A 27,685-nucleotide genomic window follows, 5' to 3' on the forward strand; every position below is an offset into this window, starting at 1 on the left:
CTTTGAGGTGAGACATAACATCAGCTGACTAACGAGACGTTGGCCAGTAATCACATCTGATGACAGTAAATGTCAGTCTCCGAACACAATTTCTATTTTATTTCATTAATACCATCCTCACTGGTCTGCTTGAAAGGGTTAAACTAGCCAGGCATGGTGGCTTACACCTGTAATCCCTACACTTTGGGAGGCTGAGGTGGGCGGATCGCTTGAGGTCAGGAGTTCAAAACCAGCCTGGGCAACATGGTGAAACCCTGTCACTACAAAAAATACAAAAATTGGCTGGGCGTGGTGGCGAGTGCCTGTAGACCCAGGTACTTGCAGGTCTGAGGCAGGAGGATTGCTTGAACCCAGGAGGCAGAGGTTGGAGTGAGCTGAGATTATGCATCTGCACTCTAGCCTGGGCAAGACAGTGAGACTCTGTTTAAAAAAAAAAAAAAAGGATTAAATTGGAAAATGTATGTCTCAGTGCTCTGTAAATTGCAAAGCTCTACATAAGTACAATTCCCTGTCTTTATAAATTTGCAATCTAGCGTGCCATATCTGGGGACAATAACTCCTTCATCGCTCCAGGCACAGAGTTCTGGATTGAGGTCCTGGCTTCTGCTTCTCCAAGATTATCTAAATTTATTCTTCCTTGAAGGTTGACTTTGAGGACCAGCATCACTTGTGTACCCCATAGCTTCTAATGCAGCACGCAGGGAATAGACACTCCAGAAAGCAAGTGAATACGCACTGAAAAACAGGCCCCCCTCGAGACGCAGGCAGATCCCCAGGGGGCAACAGAGTCAAATACGCAGGGAAGGATCTGATTCCGGCCAGCAGAGGGCAGGAGCGAGAGGAAGCCGGGCATCTCAGAAACAAAGCAGGCTGTGCCAACCTGTGGCCCAGGGCCAGATCGCAAGCCCTGGTGCGGAGAGGACGCTCGGAGAATCCAGCTAATTCTGCCAGCCTTTCCCTTGGACTTTAGCTGTAATATGTGTGTGTTCCATGATCTCACACATCACTGCACTGAATTCCACTACAACTTCCACCCCCTCCCCGCACCAGGAGCTGGCAGTTAAGATATTTACCAAGATGATGCTGCCTCTCTAGTAAAACTCAGGAGGATTAAAATAATAATAAACAAACTGAGGGAGGGAGTCCAGAAACGTGGACTAGGAAGCATAACACAGAAGCAGCGTCAGCACTAGAAAATATTCAGTCGTTGGAAGAGTCGCCATGCATTCCCTCAGTGCTTGGCAGCCACTTTCTCACTGAGCCCCCTACTCTTTGTATGAGGTGGCTACTTGTGGAGTGCCGTGTCTAAGTCACCCTGCATGGGAGAGGCAGCACCAGGATTCTAACTCGGCATACTGGGGCCTTATCCACGGCACTCTGTTACCACGGACGTGCTCATTCACTCAACAAACCTTCACTGACTGCCCATCGGTTCTCATGCTGGATACACAGAAGGGAAGGACACGGTCCTCTCCTTCAAAGGCTCACCCCCCAAAGAAGCATGGACACTAACAAACAGTCATAGTTTGGTATGACATGGCCATGACAGAGAAGAGTCACCCAACGCAAACTGGCAGGGCCAGTGAACATTTCCAAGAGGAGGTGACAGGAGTCGTCCTGCTGATGACCTCAGTGGCATCATTCATTTTATCACTATGTACCAGAAAATTGTCATAATCTACAGTGACCACAGATGTGCATGGGACACACGCCACCTCTTTGCAATGCCCCCTTGCACAGCCATACTGGGAAGCTTGCCGTTGAACCAAGCTCTGAAGGATGACTAGAAGGAGCAGGCAATCAAAGAAGGGAATGGGGGCTAGGGCTGGTATCGGGTGGAGGGATTCCAGGCAAAGGGGATGGCACCAGCAAAGGGGGTAGGCCTGAGAAACGTCCCCACAGCTGGAGCGTAGGTCTCAGGAGGAATGGTAACAAGAAGACTAAGAAGCAGATGGGGAGGCCAGGAGTTCAAGCAGCTTGGGCAACATAGTAGGACCTCATCTCCACAAAAAGAAATTAAAAATTAGCCGGCTGTAGTGGTGCATGCCTATAGTCCCAGTTACTCAGGAGGCTGAGGCAGGAGGATCACTTGAGCCCAGGAGTTCAAAGTTACAGTGAGTTATGATCTCACTGCTGCACTCCAGCCTCCAGGGTCTTCAGAGCAAGACCCTGTCAAAAAAGAAAAGAAAAGAAGGAAGGAAGGAAGGAAGGAAGGAAGGAAGGAAGGAAGGAAGGAAGGAAGGAAGGAAGGGAGGGAGGGAGGGAGGGAGGGAGGGAGGGAGGGAGGGAGGGAAGGAGGGAAGGAAGGAGGGGGAGAGAGAGAGAGAGAGAGAGAGAGAGAGAGAGAAAGAAAGAAAGAAAGAAAGAAAGAAAGAAAGAAAGAAAGAAAGAAAGAAAGAAAGAAAGAGAAAGAAAGAAAGAAAGAAAGAAAGAAAGAAAGAAAGAAAGAAAGAAAGAAAGAAAAGAAAGAGAAAGAAAGAAAGAAAGAAAGAAAGAAAGAAAGAAAGAAGAAAGAAAGAAGAAAGAGAGAGAGGAAGGAAGGAGGGAAGGAAGGAAGGAAGGAAGGAAGGAAGGAAGGAAGGAAGGAAGGAAGGAAGGAAGGAAGGAAAAAGAAAAGAAAGAAAAAAGAAGCAAATGGGCTAGGTCACCTAAAAGGCCTTTTCTACCATGCCAAGGAGCATAGCTGTTATATGGAATGCTAGGAGGGTGTTTGGGAGAATATTACACAGGGAAATGGCAATATCATAAATGTGATTTCAGAAGTATCATTACTCTACCAGCATGGAGAATGGATTAGAGTGCGGCAAGTCTGGGGATAGGAGAGCAGTGAGGAGCTTCCCGATGATCCCAGAGCAAAATGACAAGGGCCTGGGGAAAAGACAGTCCTTGTGGGGGCAGAGGAAGGGGAAGCTTCTGGAGTCAGGCAGGAAGAAGAACAGATCAGATCTACTGACTAAACAATGGTAAGTGGGACAGGTTGGGGGTAAGGATGACTGAAGGCTCTGGCTGGGGTCATTGGGCATATGGTGACACCGTGTCCCCTGGATAAGCCCCATGAGGGGTGGGACTGTGGCTGAGTCACAGCTGTATTATCAACGCTTGGTGTAGTGACTAGCAGGTAATGGGTGTCTGAGAAGTATTTATGGGGTGAACGCTAGCATGGATGCCTGTGTGAGCAGGACAGGTGGGGACGATGTAACCTGTTGAGTAGGAAATGCCTGAGAGATGGTCACAGGAAGCTGTGCAGCAGGAAGTTGCACAGATGAGACCTGAATTCAGCAGGGAGACCTGAACTGAAGGCAGGGATCTGGGAAGCAGGAGCATTCGCATTCCCAGTGAGGACAGTGGAAGAAGACCTCATGGCCAGGTCCTGAAAAACACCAACGACTGAAGGGCCGGCAGAGGAACCTGCACCCTCAGAGAAGGTCTAAAATCATGGCAAGGAACAATGATGGTGTTGAGAGTTTCAAAAGAGAGGAGCCTCTGGGAGTCCAAGTAGTATAAGGACCGAAATTTACCTGTTGAATTTAGCAACCAGGACGTCAGAAGTCACATGGCCCTGACTGATAGGAATGAGTCATGAAGGCTGCGGGCAGGGGACCATGACGTCTGGTTGAAGCCATGCAAAGATGGGGCCTGAGAGCCAAACCAGGCTGTGACATGCTAGAGCTGGCCCTGATGGGCCCAGGAGCACTCATGGTTAAATTTTCAGGGAATTTGCAAGCTGGTTGTTAAACACAGCCATTATTAAAAATTAAATGGGTCAGGTGCAGTGGTTTACACCTGTAATCCCAACACTTTGGGAGGCCAAGGCTGGTGGATCACTTGAGGTCAAGAGTTTGAGGTCAGCATGGCCGATATGGTGAAACCCTGTCTCTAGTAAAAATACAAAAATTAGCTGGGCGTGGTGGTGGGCACCTGTAGTCCCAGCTACTCAAGAGGCTGAGGTGTGAGCTTTGTTTGAGCCCAGGTGGTTGAGGCTGAAGCGAGCCATGATCATGCCACTGCACTCTAGCCTGGGCAACAGAGGGAGACCCTTTCTCTAAATAAATAAATAAATACCTAAGAAAAATAAATAAAAATTAAATGATATAAACTTACAAATTGAATAGATTATACTAAAAACAAAAGTAATAAACACTTAAATCTCATCACTTTCTAGTGATTTACACTTTACTATTACCTATGCCATCAAGGTTTTTATTTATTTTTTATTTTTTTATTTATTTATTTTTTGACAGAGTCTTGCTCTGTTGCCACGCTGGGGTACAGTGGCGTGAACTTGGCTCACAGCAACCTCCACCTCCCAGGTTCAAGCAATTCTCCTGCTTCAGCCTCCCGAGTAGCTGGGACTGCAGGCGCGCACCACAGCATAGGACCACGCTGGCTAATTTTTTGTATTTTTTTAGTAGAGATAGGGTTTCACCATGTTGGTCAGGATGGTCTCGATCTCCTGACCTTGTGATCTGCCTTCCTGGGCCTCCCAAAGTGCTGGGATTACAGGCATAAGCCACCACGCCCAAGCCATCAAGGTTATTTAGATGTGTGTGCCTGAGTGGAGGAAGCATTATATAACCCTGTTCTGCTCTACATCTCTTTCCACCTCCACATTCAGTGACATCTTACTGACAGCTGGACATTGGCCATGGGGGCAGTATGAACACCACAGAAATCGGCAAATGTACATTTCAGGGCTCTTGTTCCAGAGAGCCTGTTGTGCACATTTACCAGCACCAGGCCAGAGGGTGTCACCATCCACATTTCTTCCCCAGAGAGTGTCCAAAGGTTCAAATCACAAAGTAGGGAACTCAAGTCTGAACCACAGTGGCCTCTGTCTCAGTCTGGTGAGGCTGGTATAGCAGAGCCGGGGTGACAGCCAGGTGTTTAGGCAAGGACAGTTCTTAGCCTCAGGAGATGCCAGTGTCACAGCTTCAGATAGCTCTCTGCCCAGGTGCAGAACCAGCCAGTGAGGGTACAGAGGATGTGGGGACTGGGAGGAAGTAGCTTCTGGTTGCCTGGCCTGACATTCAGGGCTGGATTTGAGGCCCAGAAGAAATCTAGGATCAGGGCAGACGCCAACTGGTGGCCTGTTCACCTACATTGGCCTGGGTGGGGGACAGGGAGCTGCACAGACTGACTCCCGTCCTACTCCCTCATGGGGAGGGGGTCTTCAACACCTTTGCAGGTGTTTCTCATTGCCCCAGGCCTGGCTAATGCAAGCAGGCAGGCAGCAGGGGAGCAGCCTGGGGAAGGCAGTGTCTGGCAACCCAGCCGGGGGAAATGAGATTTGTTTTACAACAAGAAGACTAATAAAAATAATTTTGAAAAAATCTGATGGATAACACGAATCACCCTCGTATGAATCACTAGTTACACTTGGTGGTGTACCAAGGGGAAGGAGAGAGCTGTGGGAGTCGGGGTGCATTGTCTGCAGAGAATTTAAAAATAGGAAGACAAACACAGCAGTGGTCTGCTTTCTATTATCACCATGTGTGGCAATTGTCAACAATGGCAGACCCACCCCCACACCACTGGTTACACCCCAGATGTGCATTTTTGCCTGTGTTCTAGGTCGTCAGTTGGTTGTATTAGAACAGCTGACACATTCTTCTTTAGTTCCTTTTTGTGATGTTAGTTTCATAGAATCGCTTATTTTGGGGGAATTGGAGGCATGTCTTGTTTTTCCACTCCGACAACAACATGTATCAAGCGGTCTATGGTGTGCTGTCTGTCAGTTACACTTGGAGTTCAAGAGCATTCTTAAAGACACAATTTGTGCTTTGGAAAAATTGGTAGAGAGCCTTGTTTTGTGTGTGTGGTGAAATAAGTCAGAAGTTGGTTATGAGTCACCACTTTCCTGCTATTCTAGCATTGTACCCTGCACAGCAGAAAGGGGTTGTAAGCATTAAAAGGGGGCTTTTGAAAAAGCACAGGATACGGAAAGGCGGCCTAGAAGCAAGTTCTGGTGCGCATGAACCGTGTGACCTTAGAAGGCACATCCCGCTGAGCTGTTCTGAGCCTCGGTCTCTCCATTGGTAGAATGGGGCTAACAGTACATGACGGGCTGTTCCCAGGTTACTGCTAAGGGCCAGTGGAAGCAGTGGCAGGAAGGGATGACACACACGTGAGCTCTTAGGACAGCTTCAGTTCCTCAGGATCCGAGAAGGGGGAAGGAGAGCCCAGGGTCAGCATATGTGGGGAGGTTCAATATAGATTTAGGTCTGGAATTTCCATTTTCACTGCAGATACAGTGTGCTGAGAAAAGTTTGAGGGCATCAGAATGAAAATTGGAACTTGAGAAACTGGGTAAACGTCGCAGCAAGGAAGGGAGCCAGGCTGGAGCTCACTGGAGTGGGGAGCACCGCAGGGAGCACGGCCAGAAGATGGGAGAGGTCCCAGGTAGGGCTGTGCCTCTCACAAGCTCAGGGCACCCCATGAGGGGCTGGGAGGGGCAGAGTAGGTCTAGAAGCTGCTCTGGGGGCCGTGCCCCCACCATCAACTGCCAATTGGCAGATTTGATTGAAGCCAGAAGCCTCTTCTCTTTTCACTGGGTTTGTTGCAGTTTTGAAGAGTGCAGTTTCTTCTACGAAGGAAGGAGGTAGAAAGCCTATGAATCCCATCACAGCTTCCAAAGCAGATGGCCCTGTGGCCTCCTTCTGGTTCATTGCTGTGGGGGGAGAGGGGGAATAATTTTTTCTTCAGTTTTCATAAATTCTTAGTTGGAGCGTACCCCGTAACAAAAGACAGGTTAACAGGAGAAAAACAAAAGTTTTGTGTTGTGTCTTTAATATGTACATGGAAGATACCCAGGAAGTGACTAACTTCCAAAGAGATGTCTTTGAATTCCAGCTTACGTAGTATCTTCAACAAAGAACAGCTAATTGTTAGAGAAGTGACAAGGAAAAGGAAAAGGAAAAGGACTCTGAATACTGTCCCGGAGCCTGCTGTGGCTAGGGAGGATGCGGTGGGGGTGGGGGGAAGTATTTTTGAAAATATTCAAAAAATAAAAACAGAAAAGGATTTCAAGTCTCTAGGGGGCAGCAATTTGGGGAGAAGCAAATAACTGGCAGAGGAAGGCTGCTCGGTGAGGCTTGCCCATGTAGGTTCCTCCAGTACCATGTCCAGGCCGACAGGGTTTGAAGTTGTCTTCTGTGGTTAACCTTTGCTCTCCCTGGTGGAAGGGGGGCAGGGCACCTTTTGCCTTTGTGCCCCGCTTTAGGCAAATAGAGGGAGGGCAGAGAGCTCTCCTGCATCTGCTTCTTAATTGCCTTCAGCTCACAATCCTTATGCATAATTTGGGGGTTGCATAGTCTTGTCTTCCAAGCTACACAGATTATACACCTCAAAGTAAAACACAAGCTTTTTCTTCATTACCTAGAAAGTGAGGGAAGTCATGCCCAGAGGGTGCTGATATAGGCCTGGATATGAGGGTATAGGTGGCTACTGTCCCAGGTGGGCTCCACCTCTGCCCTCTGTGATGTGAAGGAGGGGCTGGGGCTCCTTGGGTACGAGGCAGGGAGAATGGGAGGGCAGCAGGGTTGAGGACGCTGCCCTGGGGTTCCAGGCCAGACCATCCCAGGATGAAAGGAGTTTTCCCCATGGATCTCCAGGCCTTCTCCATGGAATTTAGACAGCTGAAGGCAGAGACAGGTCCCTGTGGGGAAGTACCTGCTCCCTCTTCTAACAAGTGCAAAGCAAGCAGGGCAAGGCTCCGAAGGGAACAGCTGGAGCAGGCCCAACCTCAGGTGGCCGTGGGGTTCCGTGGTTGACCAGGAAGCTGGTCAGGCAGGGAGCCAGGAATCTGGTGACTCACATTCCCTATGTGGAGAGAAACCGGGGAGCCTCCCTCCCAGGTGGAACCCCTCCTCCTCCGTGAGTCACCCCACTCCATACCCCTGCCTGATTCCAGCAGCCCAACCCACCTGTGCTAACTAGCAGCTTACGTTTCTCATGTGCTCGCCTGTCTGTCCCATTGGCAATTCCTCAAAACGCCAAGGGGAGGTAGCGTGAAATGTTACCCTGGAAAACTTTGTGAGTTAGAAAACATGGCCAAGTGCTCACAGCTGATGACTGGCAAGTCTAGAATCAGCCTCATGACGTTTCTAGTGTGTTACACAAACCATCCAGCCTTGCTGCTTCTCCAAATGCTGTATCTATGAAGTATGCCAGGCTCTCCGCAGAGAGGATTTCTACGGCAGTGGAAGAGAGCAAAGCAGGTGTCAAGGTTCATTCATCTCGTCTTGGTCCCTTTCTGAAAACTGACACACTATATCCAGGTTGCTTTTTAAAGCTCTGTGTCCACATCATGCAAATGTATAATTGCTTTGTGTATGCATGTTCAGGACTATTTCTGATCCAGATGCTGTACTAAGTTAAGCTAGTCTTAATGGTGTGATTCTGGAGCTAAAATAGTCTTCGTGGTATTTCCCATAGCTGTGCTCTGTCTAGTATATTTCCAAGTCATTACTCGGCTCATGGTCATTGGTGTTCACATTGAAGCGGCCACAGATAGAGAATAACACAAGCTTCACATTGAATTGAGTCCACTAAGGCCTTTTCCTTGGTAAAACTGAGGGGGAAATACAAATTGAAGAAGCAGGAACCAGCAAATAGACCTTCTCCAATCTACCCAAAGCTGGCTCTCTGCCCTCAACCATGTTCAAAAGCCTTTGCTATAAATGTACAGAGGAAGTTAACTTTAACCACACTGGGGCTTTAAAAAATGACTCTGGTTTCTGTATGTGACTTTCGTAAATCAGTTTAATGACGTCACACTTCCACCTCAAATGTATGCTAACAAGGTCCGAATTGCCCAGTAGAAGGCAGAAAGAAAAAAAATCCGGATGTTTTTGTCATATGGAACCTTCCTACACAGTCTGTTTTTCCCCTCGAGCTGACGATGAATCACTTCTCAACATTGGCGGGGCCATCACGAGGCCGGCTTGGGGCATGGAACTCGCCTGGAGGAGCGAGGCTAAGGCAAGCTCTGCGAAGGAATGTGGCTGCAGTGATGTGGCCTGACACTTCCTCAGGGAGGCCAAATGTGACTAAGGCTCTTTCTCAGTACTGTATGGAATGAGTAACCACATGTCAGAAGATGTACAGCTACTGCCTTGCAACACTGAGCTGGAAAATTTGCTGGTAGCACGTAACATCTCTTGCAAAGTATAATTATGGATACCTGTGCTCTGAGGGTTTGCACGGAAATAATTCAACCTTAAATAGTAACAAAGGCTGAGTGTAAACCTATGATGTATTATTTTGGTGCAAAAGGAATTGCGGTTTTTACCATTACTTTTAATGGCAAAGATTGCAATTGCTTTTGTGCCAATCTAATAGACTATCCAAAAAGGAACAGGAAGAAAGCCGAAAGTTAACAAGCCTATTAAGGTTAGCAAGAGACTCCTCTTGATTCTACACTGGGCGTTACCCTCAGGGACACCTAGCCCTTCCACTCTGATCTGATCTCCCCCATGAAGAGTTAGATGGGCAAGTATTTGTGCATGGATACAGGCAAGTATTTGTGCATGGATATTCCCACTCCCACCACATTGCAGAAGTGCATGGAGGCACACAGCTACAGCCGTGGGGGCTTCGGGTGTTCATTTCGAAATATATTTGTTCTATCATTTGAGTGTAGTTTAGTAATTTTCCAGAGAGAAAGGACCTGGCGTAGATGCAGCACTCTCACCCTCAAGAGCCAAAATGTTCACATCTGCTAATGTTCCATCCTCACCCTCTTGCTTAATATTTATTCACAGGGAAGCTTTGGAAACAAGTAGGGTATGAGTCAGGAAAGCCTATCCGTGCAGACTCCTCTGCAGCAAAAGTCTCCTAAAAGGCCGGGTGCGGTGGCTCAAGCCTGTAATCCCAGCACTTTGGGAGGCCGAGACGGGCAGATCACGAGATCAGGAGATCGAGACCATCCTGGCTAACATGGTGAAACCCCGTCTCTACTAAAAATACAAAAAAAATCTAGCCGGGCAAGGTGGTGTGCGCCTGTAGTCCCAACTACTCGGGAGGCTGAGGCAGGAGAATGCTGTGAACCCGGGAAGCAGAGCTTGCAGTGAGCTAAGATCCGGCCGCTGCACTCCAGCCTGGGTGACAGAGCTAGACTCCGTCTCATAAAAAATAAAATAAAATAAAATAAAAGCATCCTAAAGGTCTCGGGTCCATGAGCATTGTTGTCTGGGAGCATGTTTCCCCACTAAATTATCCTTTAAAAAAATCTTCTGGCCGGGCACGGTGGCTCACTCCTGTAATCCTAGTACTTTGGGAGGCCGAGGTGGGCGGATCATGAGGTCAAGAGATCATCCTGGCCAATATGGTGAAACCCCGTCTCTATTAAAAATATAAAAATTAGCTGGGTATAGTGGCGGGCACCTGTAGTCCCAGCTACTCGGGAGGCTGAGGCAAGAGAATCGCTTGAACCCGGGAGGCAGAGGTTGCAGTGAACTGAGATCACTCCATCGCACTCCAGTCTGGAAGAGCAAGACGCCATTTCAAAATATATATATGTATATATATTTTAAAACAGCTCATTGTCATCATCAAGACAATATTTACAGCACACACATATTTTCCAGAAGATTTTTAATAAATAGTTGGTGAACTCTCTTGTCACTAACTTGTCCCTGCTTAACTTTGTCTGGGTGTGAGTATGATGTTTCATTTTAACTTGTTTTGAATCCAGACACCTGGACACACAGTGGACACCTACTGAGTCCTCTGTCCACTCACAATGATTCCCAGCTCTCTGGTAACTCCAGTCCCCCATTCCAAGGGGATGAACTTGTCATTGGTCACCTGCCTCCTGTCTATAATAGTGTGGACCAGGATGGCGACCTTACCCAGGTTTAGCCACTCACTGGTGCTTCCCCTGGAATATGAAATGGAACAAAGAAATCTTTCCTATTGCTGGACTCACAATGTGTAGCTCGGCGCTCCCCAGACTACGTTCCGTGCTCCCCACCTTGCACTGACGCGTGTGGAAGTTGTCCTACAGCAACAAGAGACAGAGCCCCGAAGGCTTCTCAGACTTCAGTCCTGCCCTTCCACAAGCTCTGCGGGAGGCCTGGTCCTGCTTCTGCTGGATACTTCTCAGGTATTACATTTTCCTTGTGTGCTCAACTCTGGGTGATTGTATCCCATAGAACCAAAAGATTCCTAACTAGTATCTTGGGATCCCATCCTTCTATGGGGCTCGGGATGCCAGCTGATTGGACAAGCCTTGCGGCTTCTCCCAGGCACTGACTCTGAGTTCTGTATGAGGGACTTCTGGACAGGTGGGTGTGAAATCTGGCCCTGTGGATTCTAAGGATGTGTAATCGCTGGAAACTGTACCCCCAATAAATCTGTGTTGCCTCAGCTGTAAAATGAGAGAAACTCGTTTGAAAATGTGAATATGATAAAATGCAAAACACTTGAACATTGGGGTCAGCCTTGGGATAAAGCCACGTTCGGGGTCTCAGTTTCCTCACTGGGTTGTTTTGAAAATTAGAAATATATAATTTACCTAAATATGTAATTTACCTAAATGCATTTACCTAAATGCACCCAGTGTGTGACAAGTAGTAAATGAAAGGTACTTTTATTGTTACTATTACTAATTACTCCTTCAATTGTTACTAGTGCTGCTTCTCCTCCTCCTCCAAAGAATGTGAAAGATCTTTGCCATCTACGGATCTGCCTTCAACATGAAGCTGCCTCTGGCTGTCTCATCTTTTGTACTCAGCTGGAGGTGTTTCGCTTGCTGGCACTTTAACTCCCTGGGTCTGAGCGGCTGAGCTAGCACAAGGGCTATACAGAAGTAGAAATAGACTTTTTTCTCTCTCTCTTTGAATAAGAAGAGATGAAGCAAAACCATGGTGGGGATGCTGTCAATGCTGGTGACAGTGAGGTGTGGATGCCTGTCCTCAGGCCACTTAACTGCTCCAAGTTTCTCATCTGTAGAACTAGGATGATGAGGGCACCTACTTCATGGAATCATTAGAAAGACTGGGGGTGGTATGTGGAAAGTGGGGTGTGATACTAATTATTTTCATGGCGACCCTCTAGCAGCCATGAAGTGTGTCCCTGCGTTAGTGTGAACACTCCATGTGTTTTTCCTCAATCAGCAATTTTCCTACAAGGTCATCATTTTGGGAAAAGAGATAAATCAAACCTCCTTCCCTGAACATTTATTACCTTATTTGGGTTTTTTAGGAACTGAAATTTGCATTCAATGCAAGTTAAAGGCAACAATTTTGACTGTTCTAATGTGCCACAATCTTAGCTCATACAAAGATCCTGTTCTCTCTTTCATCACAAATCATTTTAAAACAAAAGTTAAAGGAGTTTCATTCTGGAAAATCGTTTAAGAAGTGGCATGCTGAAGATGAAAGTATGGCTTGGATTCCCAAGGTCAGGCCAGAATTGATTCCCAAAACTGCCCTGGAAAAGGGTAATCCTGTGAGGCCCTCAGGGGGTGCCATGGGGAGGTGCAGGGCATGTGACCTCACAGTGGGGGTTCCTGGGAGGATGGACGGCTGGGCCATATCTGCTGCCTCCCAGGCCATCAGGGAGTAGGGGGATCTACTCTTCCTGGTTTGTCCAGGACCATCCCAGTTTTAAAACAAGAGTCTCAGGCCCAGGTACTTCCTCAGTCGCAGGTGAACTGGCACAGTTGGCCACCCCAGTCTGACCTGTCTCATGTTCCTCTGACCCTTCAGTCTCACTATCCACACTAACCCCTGCCTAACCTACTCCATAGACTTTTCTTAAATTTTGCTTTTCCTTCCTTTACTTACATGGCAGAAGACAAATATAACAGAAGGGGAAAAAGTGACTGAGGAGAGATAATTAAGTGGGGTTGGAAATCATTGTTTCTTACAGCCATGGCCTTGGAGTTGAAGGCCAGGTCCCTCACTCTCCTCCCAGCTCAGGACCTCAGCAGCAGTCAACACCACCGTGGGACTCGGCAGCAGCCTCGGTGTAGCGCGATGGCTGTTTTGTCTTCTTACTTTTACATAACACCATACTTCACTTCCTCTTCATACCCTTTCTTCTGTGGGGTGTAGAGCAGGTCAGGTAAGATGTTTCCCCTTTCCAGCCAGAGGAAATACATTTGCAATTAAAATGAACCCTAACAGCAAATTGCTCTTGCCTGGTGCTTTTTTTTTAACGTAAAATTTCCTGGGGACGGGTTGTTCCTCATGACTATCAAAGTACCATACGCATATTGTCACAAACCAGAAAAACAGAGAAGAACATTTTGAAATGCACATATCATCTCAGAAGCCACATTTTAAAAACACACTTGGCCGGGCACGGTGGCTCACACCTGTAATCCCAGCACTTTGGGAGGCTGAAGCGGGCGGATCACCTGAGGTCAAGAGTTTGAGACCAGCCTGGCCAACGTGGTGAAACTCCGTCTCTATTAAAAATACAAAAATTAGCCTGGTGTGGTGTCAGGAGCCTGTAATCCCAGCTACTCGGGAGGCTGGAGCAGGAGAATCACTTGAACCCGGGAGGCAGAGGTTGCAGTGAGCTGAGACTGTGCCCCTGCACTCCAGCCTGGGCGACAGAGCAAGACTCCATTTCAAAATAAATGAATAAATAAAAACACACTTAATAGCAACACAAGTAGTGGACACTTTAGTGAGCAGTACTTGCTCAGATGAGCCACACTGTCTTTCAGCAGAGTCACCAGCTCCAATGACGCTCCTTGGGCCTCCAATGTAGCAACAGCAGCAGCAACATCAGGTACTGCATTTCTCTCATTGCCAAGTGACAGCAGTTCTCTCTGTGTGTGACACCGAATTCACCGGAGAGCCTGGCATCGATCCCACTATCAACAAATGTTTGCAGAGTTCTACTCTGATGCAGGCGTAGGCACCCTGTCTTCGTGGACAGGAAATACACGTAGCTGTACCAGCAGGAAGAGCGCGCTGGGGCGTGGGCAGCCAGGGGATGACTCCTGGTCTGCGGAGGAAGGGAAAGCTCCTGGAGGACAGGGGACATTGTGCTGAAGCCAAGACCCGAAGGCTGAGTAAGTGTTAGCCAGGGGAAGACAGAGAGGAAGGGCGATTCAGGCAGAGGGGGCCGCCAGTGAGGAGGCTCAGGGACCGGGAGCATCCCTCCCGAGGGCAGCGTGGGAGAAAGCCACAGTAGACACACCGAGGCCGGAGAAGGCCTGACTGGAGCTGAGGATGTCAGGGAAGGAAGGAAGGGACAGAAAGGGCCAGATCTGGAGGCCTGTGTGGAGGATTTTTGGTGGCGGGGGTGAGAGGTAGCAGAAGGGGAAGCACTGGGTGTGTTGCGGGGAGGGATCTAGGCCACAGGCCCGGCAGCGCTTGGAGATGGATGACACATGCAGGTGAAAATGAGGGCCCAGATAACAGGTTGAAGAAGGAGAGTACCAGGGGTCTAAAAGCAGAGCAGCAGCCCCCAGGGCATGGCTGGCTTCATGGGCAGGTGAGCTGAGCCAGCCTGTGGTTGGGCTCAGTGCTTAAGTAAATGTTGTCACCATCTTGAAATGCTTAGTAATATTTGAACAAGAGGCCGTGCAGTCTCATTTTGCACCAGGTCTGCAAATTATATAGCTGATCCTGCCCAGGGCTGAACGTTTTCCACAGATCTATGCAGAATTTCACACAGCTAATGGTACGTGGACTCCATCCAAGGCCTCCAGATTGTTCATAGATCCCGTCAGGCAGGACAGGAGTGTGAGGGAGGCTCGCAGCACCCAGCTCAGGGCCGCTGGTGTCCGTGAGTGCGTCAGGCATGGCTCGTTGATAAAGTCCATCAGAGCAGTGCACGCATGGAAGACTTCCAGCTCACCAGCCACGGAGACAGGAGACGGAGGGCATGTCAATAACATGAGCTTTGAGTCGGCTGCCTGAGTAAAACAGGAATTTTCTTCACCCAAGTTTCATTTACTTTAATAAGTCAAACTAAAGAAATTCCAAAAGTTCAAGCCAACACCAAATAGGTAGGCTATTTGCCAGAAAATACTTTTTAAAAATGATTTATTGGCTGGACATGGTGGCTCACGCCTGTAATCCCAGCACTTTGGGAGGCCGAGGTGGGTAGATCACGAGGTCAGGAGATCGAGACCACCCTGGCTAACACAGTGAAACCCCGTCTGTACTAAAAAAAAATTACAAAAATTTAGCTGGGCGTGGTGGCGGGTCCCAGCTACTTGGGAGGCTGAGGCAGGAGAATGGCGTGAACCCGGGAGGCAGAGCTTGCAGTGAGCCAAGATTGCACCACTGCACTCCAGCCTGGGTGACAGAGCGAGACTCCATCTCAAAAAAAAAAAAGATTTATTATTTTATTTGGCTAAGAATTTCATAGGATGCCTGAGTCTCATGCTAAACAAAATTTGCACTGAAAATAAAAATATTATTGTAAAGGTTTAAAAGAAAATTTGTGAATATACATATACTTACATTTATTTCAAGGAGAAAAAAAGAGAGAAGGTTTTACCAAAACTTAAGATATAACACAATAAGCTCATTATTCAGGGAACTGTCTATAAATTCACCAGGATTGCTATGCAAAAAATGATAGGCCTGTAGGCTCTGAACCAAATAGCTATTAGTTTACTATGAAATGAGAAAATAAATGACTAAGAATAACTGAGGTATGGATCATCATCATAAATTTCTTTAGGTGTTTTATATTCATTTACAGCAGACAGTTTCTGTAAAATACCAAAATTTATAAGAAGAACAGGAAACGTGGCAAGCCCTTCCAGATATTTACAAGGCTACATCTTCTGAAGCCTAGTCATACAGTTCATAGGAAGAGCTTTGAAGCCATAGAGTTTTAGGTTCAAACCTCAGCTCCCTCTTCAGCATGTTGCTTAAGCCAGGGGAACCTCAGTTTCCCCATACACAAATGGATGTAATATCTACTTTACATTTATAATATATATGTTGTAGTCATTCAATAACTTGTATTTTTAAAAATAGTATAGCTGCTAACAGGCAATTAAATGTTCAGAGATGGTAGGAACTGGTTTTGACTCTCAGAAGAGAAGAGGAATTGAGGTGGAAAGGATAGGGGAGAATGAGGCAGTGAGACAGTGTCACCCACAGTGCACACAGGAGGGGCTGCCAGGGACATATCCAGAGTGGGATGACTGGTAGGCAATTTTTTTTTTTTTAAGACAGAGTCTCACTCTGTCACCTAGGCTGGAGTGCAGTGGCATCATCTTGGCTCACTGCAAACTCCACCTCCCAGGCTCAAGCCATTCTCCTGCCTCAGCCACCAGAGTAGCTGGTACTACAGGCACCCACCACCATGCCCAGCTAATTTTTTTATTTTTAGTAGAGAGGGGTTTCACCATGTTGGCCAGGCTGATCTTGAACTCCTGACCTCAAGTGATCTGCCTGCTTTCGCCTCCCAAAGTTATGGGATTACCAGCGTGAGGCACTGCGCCTGGCCCGGCAGGCAAATTTTAAGAACCAGAATGCTGGCTGAAGGATGGGCTGGGGGGACTCAAAAGGGCAAAAAGGAAGAGTGGGGGTGATGTCATGGTCATTTAGCTTGGTTAGGGCTGGAAGTAAGACAGTGGAGTGGAGGACAGAGAAAACACGAGAGCTATTTTAAAAATAGGATAAACAGCCTAGATGTGGAGTGTGAAGGAGAGAAGAGGGAAGGGTCAAGGATTTCTGGGGTGAAGGAGGCAGTGGGACTCCCAGCAGGTAGGACTGTGTCCCCCAAAACTATGTTCAAGTCCTAATGCCCAGTACCTGTGACCTTATTTGAAAATAGGGCCGGCCTTTGCAGATATCATCAAATTAAGATGAAGTCTTGCTGGAATAGGCCCTAAGTGGGCCCTAGGTCCAATGATTGGCATTCTTAGAAGAAAAGAAAATGTGGGCCCAAACACAGGGATAAAGGCCACGTGACAAGGGAGGCAGAGACTGGAGTGATGCATCCACAGGCTAAGGACCAGCATAGCCCGCCAGCAGCGCCTGAAACAGATCAGGTGAGGACGGATCCTTCCCCAGAGCCTTCAGGGAGAGCGTGGCCATAACACCACCTTGGTTTTGGACTTCCAGCCTTCACAACTGGGGGAGAATACATTTCTGCTGTTTCAAAGTCACCTACTTTGTGGTCGTTTGTTATGACAGCCCATGGAACTAGTCCAGGGACCTTCACTGAGATAGGAAAACACAGAAGTGTGAGGTTAAGAAAGAAAACTAGGTTAAAGCACGTTGAGCCCAAGTAAGGAGCCTCCATATGGGAAATCTTTGGGTGGAAATGCGCGGAGGCCACTCGAGCCTGGAGCTTAGGAAATAATCGTGGCTGGAAATGGAGATCATGGAGGAATAAGGGGTGAGCTGGAGCTGGACTTGGGTAAGGCCATCCAGGGAGAACAGGGGGAGAGACGAGAAGACAGATGACGGGAACTTCTCCGAACAGTTCTTGGTGTTACAAACTTGACATCCACATCTGAGGGAAAGTGATGATGTCGTCAATAAGACAATTCCAGCTGAGATACTGGTGAGTATATTTATTCTCTAAACACATTCAGCCTCCATTGTTTCACGTTTCTCTCCTAAGAGGAAACACCTACAATCCTTTCTCATGTCATGCTTTCCTTAATAGTATTTCTTTTTTTATATATTAGGTAAAAGGCAAGAGGAAAACAACACAAACTGATCAGGAAAGAATATTCATTTGCCTCAAATACTGATTGAGTCCCTCCTTGACTGCAGCCAGGGTGATAGGCCCCAGCTACACTGTGGACAAGTGGACAGGTGCTGCACTGGGCAGCCGAGGGGCAGAGGTCGCATGTCCAGAGGCAGGTGGAAGAAGCCTGCAGTGGGAGTGGAGATAGGTAGCAGGTGAGTCAGGCGACCTTGGCAGGAGCCAGAACAAGTAGGGCCTTGTGCACAAGTCAGAGGTTCAGAGTAAGTTTTCCTAAGGGCAATGAGAAACCATGGAATGGTTTAAAGGGCAGGAGCAGTACAAGGAGATATTTGCATGTCAGAAGACTTAACATGTGAAAAGCAAAACTGAAAGGGGCAAAATGCATTGCAAGGACATCCTTTAGGGAGCTTTGGCTGCCATCCAGGGAAGAGATGATCAATCCCCGAGATTACGGACGAGGCAACTGGGATGGGACAGTCTGGGCAGCGTCTAGATTTCCAGGACGTGCACTTGATGGCAAGATAAGGTGCTGAGTTGGATTGGAGGAGGGAGGACATTAAGAGGTGAAGGATGTCAAAGTCTGGGGACCCCAGGTGTTGTTTTTGAGCAGGAGCCGAGAGCAGGCTCCAAGGGAGGCGATGAGGTCACCCGTGCATGTGTTACAGGTGAAGTGCTTGTGGCACGATTAATGGGAGAAGCTGCCGAGCGAACAATTTGATAGTGGACGCCCTTTCTGGAGTTTGGAGAACTGGCAGTCTGCAAGGTTCCTGAGGTCCCCTAAGGAAAGCGTCTGGACTGAGAACAGAGGAGAGCCGACTTGAGATGAACGTGCACAAGGGCAGAGGAGCCTGCCCAGGGGACTGCGAAAGGACAGTGTCAGAGAGAAAGAGGCAGACGCAGCCCAAAGCGAGAGGACCCGAGGGAGAGGCCAGCCAAGCTGCACTGGGCTTGGCAGCGAGGAAGAGATTGGGAAAGAGCCTTTCCAGGGGAGTGGAGGAGGTGGAGGCGTGTTAGGAGGGATGCAGGAGGGAAGGTGGAAGTTGGGCTAGAAGTGAGAGGCTACAGCTGGAGGGGATACCCAGGAGAGAAAGCATCTTTGTAAGTGGGACAGATGTGAGCATGAGTGGGCTCCATGCTGGCGGGAGGGAGCCGTAGAGAGGAGGAGGTTGACGATAAGGAGCGGGGCTTCCAAGGCGAAGCGGAGGATGAGGCGCAGAGCACAGATGGGGCGATCTGCCTCAGATGGGGGAGGAAGGCCCTGCCATCGTCGACCCATTTGTCTGCCTTACGAATGGCCCCGTCTGCAACAGAGCAGTCTCTGCACGCCTGCCGGAGTCTCCTTCCTCTGGCATACTTGGGGAAAGCTGGGAGGAGTGCCGGATCGCATTTCCTCTTGCGTTGCGTTGGTCCACGCTGCAACCCCCCACCTCTGAGGCCTTCACATCTGCTGTGCTCTCTGCTCTCTTCGCTGCTCATCTCCCTTGAGACGCAGGATAAATCTCATCTTCTGAAATGCGCTCTTCCCTCCCTGACGGCCTGGGGAGAGGGAGGGAGGGAGGGAACACGCTTCTTCCTACTGTCCCGCCCAAAGCAGGTGTGAGGCCTGTCTTTTATTTCCCCCTAGTCCCGTGAACCCAAGGCCACTGGTCACAGTGCAGTGATGAGGCGCAGCACCCCTATCTCGCACTATCCCAGTTTCAGGGAAGTCCTCACTGGCTCTTTCCTATGGCTGTGGAAAGACAATGGGGAAGACAGTTCAGTTTCCCAGGGCCGACTGTGTTGCTGATCGACACAAATGCCTTTCAAAGACTTCAGTGAGGGCCAGGTGCAGTGGCTCACGCCTGTAATCCCAGCACTTTGGGAGGCCGAGATGGGTGGATCACTTGAGGTCAAGAGTTCAAGACCAGCCTGGCCAACATATAGTGAAACCCCATCTCCACTGAAAATACAAAATTAGCTGGGCGTGGTGGCGCACACCTATAGTCCCAGCCACTTGGGAAGCTGAAACAGGAGAATTGCTTGAACCTGGGAGGCGGAGGTTACAGTAAGCCGAGATCGCACCACCACACTCCAGCCTGGGTGACAGCGCGAGACTCTGTCTCACAAAACAAACAAACAAACAAAACAAAAAACCTTCAGCAGCAGGCTGGCTCTTGCTGGGAGACTGGAAAGTTTTTAAAAAATCAGGACCCAATCCAGTTTTCTTTCAGAGAAAGAAACCAGATCTTTCTCCTCCAGGTCAGTCGTATGCCAGGAGGCTTGGCCCATTTCCCCTTGGTACCTCCACTCCGGTGGCCAACACCCCCTCATTTTCCTACCATTGGCTGACTTTACAGTCCTGCAGCAGTTACCTCCATTTCTTCCCCAATTGCCTTTTACACTTGAAAAGTCAAGATGTTTTCTGAAAGTAAAGAGCAGTCTCTCTCTAAGAGAAATTCTGCACTCCTTCTTAGAACAATTGCTTCCAACAGTAGCCACCTTCTGTTTTCACAAATTTGCCACCAGCACAATTATAAAAGGGCAGGGTGGGGAGAGATGGGGAAGACTTATCCTCCCATGCCTTCTATTTTCTCTACTGAGTAGGAGACAAGATCACTTGCTGAAAAGTAGGAGAAAGATGGAGAGTCATGTTTGAGGAGTGTGGAGACAGTCCTAAGTAACTGCTACTGGGAATGGAAGAGAGGATGAAATGAGGAAGGCTGGGGACCACGGTTTGGTAGTGACATTGTCTGCCCCAGATGAACTCAGCACCCAGGTGTACAGACTGGGAAGGTAAATTTAGCCAGAGTTAAGGTTCTTCTAAGTGGATGAACAAAAGGAAAATGGGAAACTGGAATTTAAGTTTTGGCAAGAGGGAAGTTGAAAAGCCGGCCCATGGAATGTAGCTGGATGTGTGAACTGGGACCCTTGATTTTGAATAATAGAAGCCAACCCATACTAGTACAAACAAAAAGGGAATTTAACTGCTAGTAACTGGGAAGCACAGGGGTGACAGGAGCTAAGGGCTCAGATGGCATCATCGGGTCTCTCCATTCTCGTTCCACCATCCAGCCTGGTGTTTCTCCATGGGCAGAATGAGGGAAGGCCATGGTCACAAGAACTCCCACTTGTATCACCCCAGGACAAAGCCACAGAAAATGATGTGTTCTGTGTCCCATTGTGGATGAAAAAAATCCGGGGGGAAGACTCTGATTGGCCTGGCCTGGCTCACGTGATTACTCCAGGCTCGGAAGGTGGGCACTCAGGGGTGCAGCCCACAGGTCCTTCAGTTTCCAGTGGCGAAGAAGCTCTCCCATCACATCTTGAAGAAAGAGAATGTTGCTACTAGAAGCAGGCACCAGAAAGAAACAACATCCACCCACTTCAAGAGAAGCAAATGAGGACAGAAGGAGGCTGAGAGATGGAAAGAAAGTAGAAAGCAAAGAGCCTGGTAATGGTTCCCGGTGGGGTGGGGTGGCCAAAAGTCCCACGGGCCTCTTAGGATGTGGCTTGGCTCCCATGGGTTTGGGTTGCTACAGGAGGTCTGGTCTCTGGTGGATGAAGGATGGTAGAGTTGCTGCAAAAGCAAAGACATTGGGATCCAGTGGAGCCAGATTAGAATCTCAGGTATGATATTTACAGGCTATGTGCCTGAGACAAATCCTTCACTTCTCTGAGGCATCCATTCTTTATCTGCAGAAGGGAAATTAAAACAATTACATTGTGGGATGATCAAGGGCATTAACCAAAATCGGATATTAAAATTCCTATAAAGTGTCTCAGTGCAAGCAACCAACAAATATTAGTGTCCCTCCCCACTTGAAAATTCAAATTGCCATGCCCATGAATTTCCTTCAAATTCTGTTACATAATGACCTGCTAAAGGAGGCAAAAGCAGTGCTGCGCACCTAGCAAATTCTCAACAAATATTGAAGTGAATGATGAATGAATGAATGCATATAAAATGAAGCCTCTTTTAAACAGTCATCCCATCATTAACAGAAGACATATTGCTCTTTTAACTGTGTTTTCTGTTGTTTTGGTGATGCTAGTCTTTAACACTGGAATAACTATACAGTGGCGTCCTTGTCTGAAGAAATGATCAGTTTCTGAAGGGTCAAGTTGCAATACCTATCATCATGCTTTCTCTCCCCATTTTAGGAAATACTTTGCTATTCAAATGGGGAATGGCTAACTATCCAGTGAATTTCTCCTGCTGGTGCTGTTGCCAGCAGGTTGAGCCCAAAGGACTTTAGAGGCACTGCTGCTGCACCTGCAGTGGGATTAGCTGTCAGGGCAGCCTCCAGGGTGGTAGGAACAGCTGAGTGGTGCTCCGTATGCAGCTGCTCTCAGCAGTCAGGTTTATTCACAGGCTTCCCCAAGGTTCAGAGCTATGCTGAGCACTGACCACAGGTAAAGAGGCCAGTCCTCACCATTGTCAATGAGCCTGTTATCCAATTGGGAGTTAGATCAGATATTTTCCTGTATTAGTTTCCTGTTACTGCCATAACAAATAACAGCAAACCAGAGCCTTAAAACAATATAAATGTATCGTTTCCCAGTTTTAGAGCTAGAAACTCAAAACCTCAAAACCAAGGTGTCAGCATGGCCATGCTCTCTCAGAAGGTGCTAGGGGAGGGTCCCTTCTTGCCTCATCCCAGCTTCAGGTGGTTGCCAGCAATCCTTAGCCGTCCTGGTCCTCAAGCTGCATTACTTCAATCTCTGCCTCCCTCATCGCTGTGAATCTATTTGTGTCCAAATTGCTGCCTTTCGGTATAAGGACACCAGTTACTGGGTTAGGACCTACTCCAATTCAGTATGACTTCATCCTAATTTGATTACATCTGCAAATACCCTATTTCCAAATATCTTTTGGGAAGACAAAATTCAACCCATAGCACTTCCTAATGAACATTTCTTATATTCATGAAAAGACTGTAAGCAAGAACTAGATGCCACACAGGTGAAATTCATGTTAAATCCAGGGAAGTAGAGAGTTACCTTGAGTGAGACGAGGGAGTAGTAAATCTTGAATAATGGTTAGGAGTTAGGTAGATAGGAGGATAAGGACGTGTTATCATCATAAGAACCACTTCTTGATGATCTACTCTGTATTAGACATTGTGCTGGATGCTTAGATGCTTTGAATACATGATCTCTAATCCCCCATTCTCTACAATCTATTAGAAAATGGATTCTGAAGATGTAACATGACTTTTTCGAAGTCACACAGTTGGATGGTGGTAAGGAGAGAATTTTTACCCAGGTCCAACTGATGCAAAAGCATTCTGGCTTAAAACCCAGTCCACTGCACTGCACAGGCTCCTAGGTGGCAACAGGGAGTGAAAATGTGATGTGAGTGCTATGAGTATGTTGTAGAGGATCGACATCACCTGTCTGGCCTGAATGACAGCCTCCTGCTGGGAGGGCAGCTGATGAGCTGGACAGGTAGGTCAGAACCACGTGGTGAAGGCTTCCCTGTCACAATCCCTATCTAGGAGTTGCTAGAATAAGGGAGCCCCGGAAGTGAATTAGCAGGACAGTCCTGTTCCAGCTGCCAGTCATGAGACAGGGGGTGGAAAATATGTGTGAGAAAAAAAATGTGTGTTACTCAGATTGCACATTGGAGACGATTGCTGTAATTCCTCAAGCTTTCAACAAGGACAATGGAAAGAGCCAGCAGATGTATTCTGGTCCCATTTCCGGTACTGCATGGTCTTAGGCAAATCCCTTAGTCTTTCTGTGACTCAGTTTTCTCTTCTCCCAAAGGATGATAATGATGCCTGCCTGAGCCTCCTCGAGGTATCACTGGGAGGGTCACCAGGATAATGTGTTTGGAAGTATTACTACGGACCTAAGAGCCTTGGCAAGACACTGTTGGTGGCCATCTTGAAGCACGGCCCTTCCCTGCAATTGCTTTAGAATTAATGAAAAAGACAAAAAGTTAATGTAAATGTCATTTTAAAAGACAAATAATGTAATTAGATTTGGGTGTTCTGGTTTTTTCCTGGGTGGTGGGGAAGGGTCTACGCAGACAATGGTATGTGTTCGAGTCACAGGGCCTGGGTTGGAATCTCACCTCCACCACTTGATAGCAGTGTGAAGGTTTCTGTCAGTCTCTTGTGTTCTGAGTTTAACCTTTCCTGTGGGTAAAATGGGTGCAGTCAGTACACAGGGACTTTCCATGAAGACTAAATTCAATCCAATATGTGTAGTACCTGATGTAACAGATATTTGATTAATATCTACTGTTGTTATTATTATAGAATGGAATGAGTTTCCTTGTCTTATCATCCTCTTTTTCCAGGCACTAACAAGAAACATCTGCTTTGCTTGGGGGGAAAACAAAGGGTGAGTAAGCTATTCTCTCCTTTGGGCAGAATAAAGTCTGTCTTCAATAGTTTCCTTTGTGCAAATATTTGTTCTAGACTATTTTGTTTACTAACAATGGGGCTGTTCGGAATGTGTGGTTTTCATGAGTTTCAGAGAATCTTCTTTATTCCTCTTCTCTGAGTTTTATTTGGGCTATGACGTTCCAAGGGCCGGCTCTGAGGCCAGCCAGCCTGCAGACCTCTGGTGACAGGACCACAAGGTCCCGCCTGGCTCTCTCCTCCACCCTCTTCTGGCTTGCTGGGCCTCCTGGTGAGTAAACCTCCTGCTCCATCCCTGCTTACTTCATTGCAAAATGAGGGTGGTAAAAACATTTACTAACCTCAACAGGATATTGTGGCAATTAGTGGATAAATAATTATAGAGCACACTCACATGTAATGCTCCTGATAAAGCTACATTTATTTTTAGGAGCTCACAAAAGGAAGATTTTCCTTCTGAGCATCCAGCTGGTGACTCTTGGAATGGACTGTGATTTTACCTCTGTTGGGTGTGCCTCCATCCTCCTAGGGACAGAATTCTGAACATCCCAACTGGAGGCCCATTTCCCTAGAATGTAACCTTCCAGGACCAGAATTCTCTCCTTTTCAGCAGCACTGAACAAATATAACAGAGTTGTCAGTTAAATTTTCCAGGACTCCCTGTTAAATTTGAATTTAAGACAAACAATAAATAATATTTTAGTATAAGGATGTCTCGCTTCTCTTAGGACTATTGCATGAATCATAATTATTCAAACAATTATTCATCATTTATCTGAAATTTAAATTTAACTGTACCTTTTCTTTCTCTTTCTTTCCTTCCTTCCTTCCTCCCTCCCTCTTTCCTTCCTTCCTTCCTTCTTTTCTTTTTCTTTCTTTCTTTCTTTCTTTTCTTTTTCTCTCTCTCTTGCTCTCTTTCTTTCCTTCCTTCCTTCCTCTTTCTTTCAATGTTTTGCAAAATCTGGCAAACCTAGGGGTCCACGATGTTGTGTAGCAACCTTCAGGACCATGACATTTAGAAGAAACATAATATGTACCTTCAAGGAAGCACAAACTTGTTCTTGGTTAATGCATGACATGCAATTCTGAACCCAAATTATGTAACACTCCTCATTAAGGCAGAAGTCTTTGAATAGGACTGCTCCCCTAGTCCTGCCTTCTACAGTTGTGACTCTATTAGTCAGGTAGTGTCCATCCCATGTGCCTTTATGTAACAATATAGAGAGTGTTTCTTTAACTCTAGGACTTTGTGAAGATGAGAAAATGTTTGAGAAGGATTGAACCTCACACTCAGTAGCAGAATATTTGGTTGAACTTATACCATTCATGTTTTTCAAGGTCAAAAAAAAAAAACAGTCAACAGCAGCAATTTTACATGTTCAACCTATTCCTGCAAGCTCCCATTCAAGAAACCATTGCAGACACAGAGCAGGCTCTGCTGTCTGGTGCCTGCACCTCCTCCGTCACCCAGCTGGATCTGCTTCTGGGTGACGTGACCACCTGCTCTGTTAGGACATTTGCTCTGTTGGGGCACGTACTCTGCTAGAGTACTTGCTTCCAGCATTATGCACTTAAGATGAGGTCTCAGTCTACGCTTATGTATTTTCCCAAGGTAGTGAATGTTTACGAATTGACTTCAATGGAAGGCATTGGTTCTTACAAAATTCTCTGGAAAAGGATGATTGTGGAGATTAAGTTCTGGTAATAACTAAGTAGCTTAGTAAGACTAAAGCCTGACATAATAAGGGCAATTTTTTCAAAAATATTTTAAAAACCTAGAGAGTGAGCAGAAGCAGGTAGAAACTGGAGTGGAGTTTACTCTTGAAAGATGGGATTTGGGAGTTTACAGCTTCTTTTATTTTTTATTTTTCTTGAGAGAACTACCCTTACCACCATCCCCCTACAGGCAGAAAACATCAGCCTTACTGGCTTGAGGTAGATGTAATATGTACAACAACAGTATCACAAAGTGTGTTGTGTGTGTGTGCATATGTGCACATGTGCAGTGTAGGGCATCAGAGTATGCCACCCCAAACTATGCCACTTTGGTGTAAAGATATTTTGAGCTAAAGGCAAATGAGAATCAACAGATGCAGAAAGAAGCCTCCTTGGAGCTTCCCTTATCTGACTACGAACAGAATATTCTGAAAAATAGGACTGCAATAAATCCCTTCTCCCAGGGGAGTTTTGTGGCCATGAAGGCAGAGTCAGCACCAAGATGGGTCCACATGTAGACCTTACTAAAAAACCCTATCTACTGTTAGTTTCCCCCATATTTCTACCTTCTCACAGTTTGACACCCAGAAAAGCTGAAACTCCTTTGTCTTGTCACTTCTCTAAAATTTTATTGTTCTTTGTTAAGGTGAGAAATATGGCCAAGTTCTAACCGCTCTTTTGAGTTACTCATGACTGAGTTCTCCTGTGTGTGTGCACACTGACCTGTTAATAAACTGTTTTTCTCTTGTTAATGTCTCTTGTCAGTTTAATTTCCAGAGCCCCAGATAGGGAACCTAGGAAGGGAGGGAGAAGATAAAGGTTTTATCCTCCCCCACAGAAGCATATGGAACTCTACTGCTATAAGGTTCTTATGAAGTATATCAAGCTGTACAATATTACCTCTAAAAGGATTGTGATAAAGTTGTATATTGTAATCACTACAGTAACTACTAAAAAATGCAAAGAGGCAAAAATACTAAACGTTGTTATCTTTATAAATGTTAAGAAGATTTCATGTAGAAGAAAGTAGGGGCTGGGTGCGGTGGCTTACGCCTGTAATCCCAGCACTTTGGGAGGCCAAGGCGGGTGGATCACGAGGTCAGGAGTTCAAGATCAACCTGGCCAAGATGGTGAAACCCTGTCTCTACTAAAAAGACAAAAATTAACTGGGCATGGTGGCATGTGTCTGTCATCCCAGCTACTTGGGAGGCTGAGGCAGAGAACTGCCTAAACCCCAGAGGCGGAGGTTGCAGTGAGCCGAGATCGCACCACTGCACTCAAGCCTGGCGACAGAGCGAGACTCCATCTCAAATAAACAAACAAAAAAAGGTAGGGAAGGGAAAATAGGGAAAATAAAAATAGATGAGAAAATAAGAAATAAGTATGAAGCCAGTAGACTTAAACCATATCAGACAAGCAAGATCTAATTATATGCTGTCTTCAAGAAAAGCATTTTAAACATAGACACACAAAAAGGATAAAAGCAAAAAGATGAAAAATGTTATTATGAAAATGATAAGCATAAGAAAACTGGTGTGGCTATATTACTTTCGGAGAAAATAGATAGCAAGGTAAGGAGTATTACTAAAGAGAAAGAGAAAGATTTTATAATTCCAAAAGGTCCAATGCATCAGGAAGAAATAATAATATACAGTACTTCAAACTACCTGCAGCAAAAAATGAGAGAGATAAAGGAAGAAGAAGAAGCTCCCCAATCATGACTGGAGATTTTAACACCCTCCTCTTAGGAACTGATAGAACAACTAGAACAAGAAACATTATTATCAAGAAAATGGAAGCTATGAATGACACTATCAACCATCTTGACTTAATAGGTATTTATAAAACACCACATCTAACAAATGCAGAATAATCATTCTTAGCAAGTGCGCATAAAACATTAACCACAGTGGAGCATGTCATACACATCTCAGTAAATTTTGAAAGACTAAAATTTTAAAGTATGTTCTCTG

At 46.7% G+C, this 27,685-nt stretch overlaps 1 long non-coding RNA gene across 3 annotated transcripts; it reads left to right on the forward strand.

The window, feature by feature from the left end:
* Positions 1-13,907: 13,907 nt before the first annotated feature.
* On the forward strand, positions 13,908-24,701 carry LOC114677529 (uncharacterized). 3 transcript variants are annotated; one of them, XR_013416268.1, is made up of 6 exons: positions 13,908-14,029; positions 16,762-17,840; positions 18,312-20,418; positions 20,698-23,574; positions 23,933-24,267; positions 24,427-24,701. It is a non-coding gene; the product is annotated as an uncharacterized LOC114677529 (long non-coding RNA). The 3 variants fall into 3 exon arrangements; XR_013416267.1 differs by having other exon boundaries at positions 18,312-23,574; XR_003728862.2 differs by having other exon boundaries at positions 18,312-24,267.
* The last annotated feature ends 2,984 nt before the right edge of the window (positions 24,702-27,685 follow it).

The sequence above is a fragment of the Macaca mulatta genome, chromosome 4 (assembly GCF_049350105.2).
Source record: "Macaca mulatta isolate MMU2019108-1 chromosome 4, T2T-MMU8v2.0, whole genome shotgun sequence".
NCBI lineage: Eukaryota > Metazoa > Chordata > Mammalia > Primates > Cercopithecidae > Macaca > Macaca mulatta.